A 9,806-nucleotide genomic window follows, 5' to 3' on the forward strand; every position below is an offset into this window, starting at 1 on the left:
TTTTGAAAATGACACATGATTCTGTGGAGTCACATGATGTATCACAGTATCCTCTCAGCCAATCAGCAGCGCTGAAATATTCACTGCTCCCCTGGATGAGGCAGCTAAGGTGAAGTATGGAGGAGAAGATACCTGATGATAGGGCAGTGACTGTAGGACAGACATGGCACCTCCACTGTTGGTTCCCCATGCCTGCTCCCTGTCCGCTATGTTTAAGGAAGATCCCCGTTTCTAAAGGGAACACTTCATCACTTTCATGATGTCTGAGCCAAGAGTCATCAGGGTGGTCCCCAGCCGCTTCTCTTCTCCCCCAGCTACTATAGGGGACTGCACAGGAGGCCAGCTAATATAGGAGATTGCACAGGGAGCCAGCTACTATAGGGAACTACACAGGGGGCAAGCTACTATAGGGGACTACACAGGTACAGGCCCTTATAGTAGTGGTTCCCTGTGCAGCCCCCTGTAGTAGCCCTAGTTGCCCTCCAGGTACCCCTGTCCAACACTGGGTCCTGCTCAGAGTTCAGTATGGCGCAGGCATCGGAGCCCACCAGAGAATACTTTGGTGGGCCCCGATGTCTGTTCTGTACTGTAGGGCCTTCCCTGAAATTTAGGACAATTGTCCCAACAAACATATCATTCATCTGTGCGACCTGTGTAACCACACAGGGCGCGTCACTCCAGCAAACAAAAAGGGGACCCCGTCCTGGCTGCTGCGCTGACCCTGTAAACTATAAGCATGTGTGACATGCTTATAATTAAATTGTGCGCCCTGACTGACAACGGAACAAGCCATTGGTTTGTCACAGTGTCAATCACTCTTGAGGCGCATGCACCACGTCTGCTCTGAATAACGCGGCTATCCCTGGAGGTGCAGAGCGGCCTCTTTTGACCGCAGGCAGTATTTTGCCTGTGTTCGCAAGATTCCGCTCTTTACTTTAAGGGGCGGCCGCATTATTCATAGCAGAAGTGCTGCGCGCAGTCTCGTGTGCTATGTAGCCTATCTGGAGGAAGGAGGAAGACCCTGCCGCCGGAAGCTGTTCTCTGAATAGCCTTTGGGGATCAGAGCTCAGGGGGAAGACAGGATCTGCTGGAGAGTGCCGTGAGTGGTGAGTATGGTTTTATATTTGATTTTCTGATGGGGTATGCAGCATGGGGGGGTGCTGCACATGAGGGGCTATATAAGGGAGATGCTGAACATTAGTTGGGCTATATAAGTGGGATGCTGCACATGGGGGCTATATAATGGGATGCTGCAGAAAACAAATTTGCACAGGGTGCCATCTACCCTAATGCTGACCCTGGTGGTACGAATAGGCTATGGGCAGCACAAGTGCATTTTTTGCCAGGAGACCTTTGCAGTCTATGTCTGTCTGTCTATCTAACTATCTATCTATCTATGCAAAGTAGCTTTCACGGCACTCCAAATGAGGTGTAGAAAAAAAGTGAATTTATTAAAAATGAATCAGCACGGGGGGGGGGGGCGGAGCGAGCTACCAATGTGAGCAGACGCACATGAGGTGAGCTCCGTCCACACAGCCAGCAAACAGGCCTATAATCAGCACACCTGCCCAACAATTATATGGGGAAGACGTCCAAGAGGTGCTCACAACAGCCCGAACCTGCTGCCCACCTGAAATCAGGGAGACGGACGCTGGACTGGTACCTGCTGCCAAGCCCCGCTCTGCCCCGGCGCTCTCCGCCGCATCTCAGGAGGCCGCGCCGTTATCCGGCCTCGGAACAGCACCGAACTCCCAGTTCCCTCCTGGCTGCGGTTCGCTCGAGCGCTCCGGACGCTGCCGGACTTTCCCTGCGGGCCCGGACTGCCGTTACTCCAGCATCTGCAGCGGAACGGGGTGAGGAGACTGTAGGCCGCAAACAACAGGCGCCATCTTGCCCCTGCAGCGCGGCACCACCTGAAGACCGGGAAGGAGAGGATCGGCCGCTGCAAGCTTCCAGCCCGACCTCCAGTCTCCAGCTACCTACCCCACGCTCCGGTATCCCGAGCTCCGCCGGCCTTTCATCACCGGTCCGAACCCCCCTGGGACCGGAGACGGCAGCAGTGAGTACTGTAGGGACCACATGTGGAGGGGGACAGGCGCCATTTTGTTCCGGCTCCATCACTCCCCTAGTCTCCCTGGGGAACAGCGGCTGGCTGCAGCACAAGCCTACTGAGGTCCTAGACGCCTCTATACCCCCCCTGAGCACCCCCACTCCTCCCCTCCCTGCCTTCCCTGAGGGGGACAATCTCATCCCTTGCTCCCATCCTCTGACTGACCCACAGCTGGGGTCTCAAGATCTTTTTAGTGACTCTTACCTGGCCTCATCACCACCTGCAGGCCCTGCACTGTGCATCACCTCCTGTATTCCCACTATGTCCGCTGCTCCCAAGCCACCCAGAGGGGATAAAACCAGGGCCCAGAAACTGTTGCAGACCCCCCATAAACAAAAGGACAGGCATGTACAAGGAGGGACTGAGGCCTTATCATCTGATTCCTGGATACAACAAAGAGGCTCTGATTCTGACTCCTCTCACCCTGATACTCAGTCCAACAGAGATATGCAGCGTTTGTTGTCCCAATTGCCCACGAAAAATGACTTTAATGCTCTTATTACCAAAGTACAAGATGCCTGCAGAGCTGAAATCTCTGAGCTGCGGAAAGATATCCAGCATATTACTTCCAGAGTTGAGACTTTAGAAGATCAATATGATCACTCTCGCTCCTATGTAGCCCAGCTCCGAGATACAGTTGACCTCCAAACTAACGCTCTAAATGATATGCACCGCCACCTTGAGGACCTTGACAACAGGGGTAGGCGCAACAACATACGTGTGAGAGGCCTTCCTGAAGCCACCCGGGAAGAGGACTTGCAGGAGACGTTGGAGGCTATTTTTAACAGTATACTGGGGGAGCCGTCCTCCCACAAAGTCAAACTGGACAGGGCCCATCGGGCACTGAGACCCAAATCCACTACGGGCTTCCCAAGAGACGTCATCTGCTGTGTCCACGACTACGCTTTGAAAGAACGTATCATGCAAAAATCTCGCCAACTAAAAGACTTTGACTTTGATGGAGCGCCCGTCCAACTTTATCCAGACCTCTCCTGGCTCACTCTCCAAAAAAGAAGATGCCTGCGCCCTCTGCTGGCGGTCCTACGAGATCATCAGGCTACCTACAGATGGAATTTCCCCTTCGCCCTGGTGGCACGCAGAGATGGAAGATCAGCGACCCTTCGAGATCTAGGGGACCTTACAGCCTTTTGTACATCTCTGGAGATCCCGATACCGAAATTGGTAGATTGGACACTCTCCCCTCCTCCACCACCCCCTGCAGCTGTTTGGCAGCCAGTTGCACAGAAACGACGCAGATCGAACTCTCGCACGACCCCTCCTCCCGCTCAGGGTGCCAATGACCACCCCCCATAACTGGATTAAGCTACGAAGAGCTGTGTGCTCTGTTACAGGTTTTCATATGTTTTCCTATCATAGTTGCTACAGGCCTTATCCTTATTCTTGTTTATAGCTATATTGCTGTGTGGACGAGATCCACAACCTCACTGTTATGATATACGTTCTGGTTTTGCTTTTTGCTGGTTTCCTCCTTTCCCCCATGGGGCTTCTTTTTTGTCCTCTCTTAGCCACTATGGATATGAGTAGAGCTATTTGTCTAACATCCCACCGGGGGTGTAGCCCCTACCTATGTGTTTTAGACATAGGTTTTTGGCCTAGTGCCACCAACCCATCTGCTGTATTATGTATGCATTTGTCTACTGTCTTATGGTGTCTTTGTTACCCCCTTTCCCTTTTGTTTCCTACCCTTCCCTTACAGGTGCTCTTCGCTGTCTGGCCTGCTTGTTTGCTTCTGTTGTTGGGCGTTGGACATCTGCCGTCCCATATCGGGTTGTTTCCCTTATCAGACATGCTGGGTGAGTTGGTTCGACAGACACTGATCATTTACCTGCCTCCCAATGATTAGGTTGATATCCTTGAACGTTAAGGGACTTAATTCCAATCCAAAGAGGCGCTTGCTCCTACAGGAATTGCGCTCCCTTCACGCTGACATAGCGTTCGTCCAAGAAACTCACTTTGATTCCTCTGCCAACTTCAATTTTGCTAGACATCAATATCCAGTGGTATACTCCGCTTCCACAGGCTGTAAGAGGGCTGGGGTGGCGATCCTTGTTTCACGCACCTGTCCTCTTCAAGTTTCTACCGCAATCTCTGACCCGGGAGGGCGATATATTATCCTAGAAGGTACAATACAAGGAAAACCGGTAATACTATGTAATCTCTATGCCCCTAATAAGTTACAAATTCCCTTCCTCAGGAGGGTGCTCAAGCGCCTGGCTAAATTCCCCCCCACGCCATTGGTAGTTGGGGGCGACTTTAACTTGCCTTTTTCTGAAAAAGCTGACAGGCATTCAGTGTCTGGTCACCCTCCGTCCCCTGATCAGTGCCGCCTCTCCACTGAGTTTCGAAAACTGATCCGCCTTCATGGCCTCTATGATCTTTGGCGCATTGAGCACCCTACTGAGGCTACCTTCTCTTTTTTCTCACACCCTCATAATACCCATACCAGGATTGATTATTTCTTTGGTAATACCCCTGTAGTGCGGCTCCTTAAAGAGGCGGATATGGGCCCTATATCATGGTCGGACCATGGCCCAGTGACCATTACTCTGGCATCCCTTCTCACACCTACACGCCAATGCCATTGGCGCCTCAATGAGTCCCTCCTGAAACATCAAATCTCTAGAGATTCCATTAAAAACTGCCTAACGACATACTTCCTAGAAAATGAAGGCTCTGTCTCATCCCAAACTGTTCTGTGGGAGGCCCATAAGGCTGTGATCCGCGGTCATTGTATAGCACTCAGCGCCAAGTATAAAAGGGACCGGCAGGCTCAAATGGTAGATACCAGAAATAAAATTAAGAGCTTAGAGTCAGCTTTGGTGGCCTGTCCCTCAGTAACTACCCTGCGCAAATTGGTAGCAGCACGAGCCCTCCTCCGAGACCTAGCTATGCATAAAGTGGAGCGTATGCTACTCTACTCAAAGCAACGGTTCTATGAAAAGGGAAATAGAGCGCACACATTGTTAGCTCGTAAACTCTCTGAGCGTTCTGCTGCCCAATTTCCGCAAGCCCTAAAAGACCGTACTGGTACACTTAAATTCCACCCCGCGGACATCGCCTCCATTTGTACTGATTACTTCTCACAGCTGTACTCTCTCCCATCTTCTCTGCCCATAAACTCTGAGGAACGGGCCCAAAAGATTGGAGACTTCCTAGCTCAGTGTAACTTACCCAGACTCCCCGCGGAAGCCCTGACTGACCTCAATACCCCAATTACTTCGGAGGAGTTGGAAGAGATCTTGAAATCTCTCCCAACGGGCAAATCGCCAGGTCCAGACGGTTTTACCTATCTTTATTACAAGGTTTATGCTGTGGAATTAGTCCCGCGCCTGGTCCATCTCTTTAATTCCTTCCTTGGGGGCGCTGAAATACCATCTAATATGCTTCATTCCCTTATTACCTTGCTCCCTAAGCCAGACAAAGACCCACATGATTGCGCTAGTTATAGGCCTATAGCATTGCTAAACGCCAACTTGAAACTATTTACCAAAATCCTGGCTAATCGCCTCAGCTATTGGCTACCCTCCCTAGTAGATGCAGATCAGGTGGGCTTTGTCTCTGGACGGCAGGGGGCAGATAATACTCGAAGGGCAGCAGACATAGTGGATGCGGTTAATCTGCAATCGGATCAAGCCTTGCTGCTCAGCCTTGATGCTGAAAAGGCATTTGATCGTTTGGGCTGGCCTTTTCTTTTTGAAACCCTTCAACACTTTGGCTTTTCTGGCCCTTTTCTAAAAGCCATCATGGGCCTCTACTCTAGGCCGACTGCATCTATTAAGTCTGCCCACCACCACTCTGGGACGTTCTCTCTCTCCAATGGCACCCGCCAGGGCTGTCCCCTATCTCCGTTGTTATTTGTTCTTTGTATAGAGCCCCTGGCGGCGGCCATTAGGAATAATAGAGATATTGCGGGGGTGAACATTCGGGGTAAGGAATTCAAGATAATGTTATTTGCAGATGACGTACTCCTCACACTGACGAATTTGCATGTCACCCTCCCCGTTCTGAGGAATCTGCTGGATGCATTTGGTCTGGTGTCAGGCTATAAAGTGAACACGTCTAAAACTGAAGCAATGCCCCTAAATATACCTGACCCGATTCTTAAAACTTTGAGCGCTAACTTTAAATACAGGTGGTCTTCCACTTCTATACGATACTTAGGCATTAGGCTGGCGCCATCATATGGCTCGCTATACTCAGCCAACTATCCTGGTTTGTTCAAAGATATTAGAACTTTGCTCACTAAGTGGAAAGATCATTATATCTCCTTCCTGGGTCGAGTTGCGGCAATTAAAATGACTATTTTACCTAAGATACTATATTACTTTGAGATATTACCTGTAAAAGTACCGTTGCGTGAACTTAGGTCTCTCCAAACCGCCATATTTCAGTTTATCTGGGGTGGCAAACGTCACAGAATGCCTAAGTCGGTTATGATGTCTAGCAAATTACAGGGAGGTTTGGCCGTCCCTAATCTCATTCACTACTACTGGGCTGCTCACCTGAGACATGTGGTCTCTTGGGCCAGATACCACGCCTACAATAAATGGACGGAGATTGAGAAGCGGTGGCTGGCACCTATGCACCCTAACACCCTGCTTTGGCATCGGACCCCTCCTCTTTCCCCTACAACTCACCTACTAGGTCCCATCGCCTTTACTAAATCGGTATGGGCTACTTGCATATCTAAATTTAGTCTTGTATCCTCCGCCCCTCCATTAGCCTCTTTTTTGCTTCATCCGGCATTTGCCCCAGGCCTTGAGTCAGGGGTTGTTCGGATTTGGGGGGGGAGAAAACTTTTCCAATTTGCTGACGTGGTTAACCCGCTTACCCGCACGCTGTTACCCTTTTCAGAATTGGCTGATAAGTATAACCTACCCTCCTCTGAGCGGTATACTTACTTGCAGCTACAGCACTACATGAGAACGTGCATAGGCACCACTACGGTCTCAAGGCCAACGGCGTTCGAGCAGCGGGTTAGAACGGGCCCATCTGCCAAAGGCTTAATCTCAGATATCTATAAAATACTAGGATCCCCGGGAGACGATAGCCCTGTCCGCCATAAGTATATGGATAGGTGGGAAACAGCTCTAGGGAAGGAGATATCTCCGGAATGCTGGAAAATTATCTGGGATAGAGCAGCCACCTCCTCCATATGTGTAACATATAAAGAGACCCAATATAAGTTGCTTATGACATGGTACCACACCCCAGAGCTTTTACACAAACTGAATGCGAGCATATCCCCGGTTTGTTGGAGGTGTCTCCAGGCCGTGGGCTCTCTCTATCACCTATTTTGGACATGCCCAGTTGTTAAAGAATATTGGAGGGCTTTCTGTAATAACTTTTCGGCGATATTTCCACGGCCCATTCCCTATGACCCAGTAGTATGTCTGTTGAACCTAACTCCCAAAAACTTTGGAAAAAAACCTACCAAACTTCTGCTGAACTTATTAACCGCGGCTAAGACCCTGATCGCCCGACAATGGAAGCAAAGGACCCTTCCCCCCTTTGTGGACCTAGTATCCCGAATTAAGGAGATACGCTCATTAGAGTATCTTACGGCCTCGATAAATGAAAAGACAGACCTGTTCGAACAGATCTGGTCCCCGTGGGATACCTACTCCTCTACACAAGGCTTCGTGTGATGGCGATTCACCTGTTTCCTATTCTGATCCCCCATTCCCCCCCCCCCCTCCCTTCCCCCTGTTGACTGTCTTTTAGTCTTGTCTGTTTGTCACTGGCATCTGTATTACGAGAACTGAAATCCTCCAGATATTTGTTTTCCTGCTGGAACTACCTTGTGACCAGTAGCTTAGACCCCCGCATTGGAGGTCTTTGAATGCCTTATTTGTGTTTGTACATTACTACAATGTTGATGTAATTTGTGTTGTTAAAAAATTTTCAAAACTTTAATAAAGATACAATTATAAAAAAAAAAATGAATCAGCACAGCAACCATAATCAAGTGGCAACGTTTCTGTGGCCTCTCGCCACCATTTTCAAGCTATCTATCTATGTAGAGAATAGTTCAGCAGCACTCCAGGGTTAGCAGGTGGTGCCAGTGGATCCAGTCCTGACCAAGGACGTAATAAATATGTAGTAGATAGTCCACAGCATTCAGGTAATATTGTGAAAAAAAATGGTGTTATATTCCATCAAATCTTCAACAAATCAGTGCTGCACACAATATACTAGGAGCCTGAGTGCTGTGGACTATCTATCTATCTATCTATCTATCTATCTATCTATCTATCTATCTATCTATCTAATATGTAATAGGATCTGTTCAATATGAAAAGTCACCAATAATTCCCATATCTTCTCTTATATCCATCAGGTGATGAAGATGTCTGTGACAAATAGAAGGGACGTCAGTGATGTTATACGACGATGTGGAAGTAGAAGGTGAGGGTCACTATGACTATTGTCCTTGGCTGGTTGTTGCTGCCGTAATGTTATCAGGGCCGTACACTGGAACGGGGGTCTCCACAGTTGTCACAGCAGAGAGAACCCCACCTTTTCTGTGCTGGGCTCATACAGTACATTGTATATGGGAATCTGCAGCTGAATAGGACATAACACCTGAATGGTTTTCTCTCCCCCGGTTGGGTCAGTATTTGTCATTTCTGTATCCATCTCTATATTCTCCTATATCACAGATACAATTACTGATGTGTTAGAGCAGAGGAGTAAGAGATATACTGTACCGCTGTAATATGCAGGATTGGTGTCGGCACATGTGGCTATAGAGTCACTGGTTGGTGATCACTGTACTGGAGGATGAATATTTTTTTACTTTACTGGGTTTAATTGTTTCCCCACAATTGATGTAGATGTGTGTCCTGAGTGGGTTGTACTTCTGACAAAATGCTCCATATATATAGGGGTATGAGATACCAGAAGATCTCTCCTATAAATAAATGCTTAACAGTACCAGAAGAGTGCCACATATAATTTGCCAGTATGCTGCCCCATAGTGATGAAACTTAACTAGACCCTGCAGACATCCGGGTCATAGTGCTGCCGCTCCCTCTGCACCCGTGGTGTATCTACTGCAATAGCAGCCATTCTTCCTCTGTCTTTAGGACTTCTGGTTAGCATCAGACATGTGTCCTGTTTTTTTTTTGCCTGGGGGGGCACCATTTTCAACCATGCCCTAAGGCAGTGATGGGCAACCTTTTGAGCTTGGTGTGTTAGCCTTCGGCAAAAAAACGAGCATAACTTGGATGGTGTGTCACTTTGAGAAAAAAAGACCATAATTTCGCAATACTTTAAATAACAAAGTAATTGTAATATATAACTGTACTTAATAAACCCAAAAAATAATTATTGTGTGAAGTAAACTACAAACCACACACACACACACACTACCCCACCTGACCCCCATCCCTACTCATACTCTACCCCACCTGACCCCCATCCATCCCCATACACTACCCTACCTGACCCTTACACACACACTACACCTCCTGACCCCCATACACTACCCTACCTGACCCTTCCACACACACAACACCACCTAACCCCCATCCCTCCTCATACACAACCCCACCTGACCCTTCCACACAAACACATACACACTACCTCACCTGACCCCATCCTTCCCCACACACACTTACAATACTACTGCCTTCCAGGATGCGGGCTGTAGCCACTGGAGACAGGAGCAAGA

Source organism: Dendropsophus ebraccatus, chromosome 8 (assembly GCF_027789765.1).
Source record: "Dendropsophus ebraccatus isolate aDenEbr1 chromosome 8, aDenEbr1.pat, whole genome shotgun sequence".
NCBI lineage: Eukaryota > Metazoa > Chordata > Amphibia > Anura > Hylidae > Dendropsophus > Dendropsophus ebraccatus.